Source organism: Oryzias melastigma, linkage group LG21 (genome assembly GCF_002922805.2).
Source record: "Oryzias melastigma strain HK-1 linkage group LG21, ASM292280v2, whole genome shotgun sequence".
NCBI lineage: Eukaryota > Metazoa > Chordata > Actinopteri > Beloniformes > Adrianichthyidae > Oryzias > Oryzias melastigma.
This window is the reverse complement of record NC_050532.1, coordinates 28,498,175-28,498,814: the sequence shown is the minus strand read 5'-3', so window position 1 is coordinate 28,498,814 and position 640 is coordinate 28,498,175. Positions and strand designations below refer to the sequence as shown.

The 640-nt window shown below is 39.1% G+C and overlaps 1 long non-coding RNA gene across 1 annotated transcript in view; it reads right to left on the bottom strand.

The window, feature by feature from the left end:
• Positions 1-35: 35 nt before the first annotated feature.
• Positions 36-640, bottom strand: part of LOC112155260 — a 1,938-nt gene continuing 1,333 nt past the window's right edge. Inside the window, exon 4 of the long non-coding RNA XR_002920767.2 lies at positions 36-375. This is a non-coding gene — a long non-coding RNA (uncharacterized LOC112155260). The remainder of the gene's footprint in view (positions 376-640) is intronic.

Genomic DNA, 640 nt, shown 5'->3' with positions numbered 1-640 from the left:
TTTCAGTAGGGATGAAATATAAAACAACAAATGTCTCTTCTTTTGCAGTCGCACAGCAAATTTCTGCTTTGCTGGAAGAGCAGTGGTGAGTTGCTGCCTCTGTTTGTGTGGTCTAAAATTTGTTTTTTTTAAAATTTATGGATGTGATCATTTAAATTACCCAGATTTAACCAATTACTTACTGGACTGTGTTGATGTGTGAATTTTTCCAGTTTAATAATCTTACAACCAACTTTAACATATCATTACAACTGCATTGTTAACAATGTGGTCAAATTAAGCTTACCTCAGCAGTTTTGGAATGCCATGAGGGGTCCTCCTTAAGTGGGGAAGGCCCAGCAGAACAATTTCCATCTTTCTTTGAGTTGAGGGTTGCTTTGAGAGAGAGAGAAAAAAAAGAAGAAAATTAATGATTAGGTGTTTCATCCAAAAACAAAATACCACTGGGCCCTAAGCAGCAGGTTGGCATGGTTGGAGAAAAGTGTCAGGTGTGATAGAAGAATTACAGCTGAAATATAAGGAAATGTGTACAAAACTGGAGTGAAATCAGCTGTGTTGCTCAGCCTAGAGACAGGAAGCAGAGCTGGAGGTAGCAGAGATGAAGATGCTGAGGTTCTCTTTGGGAGTGACCAGGATGGAT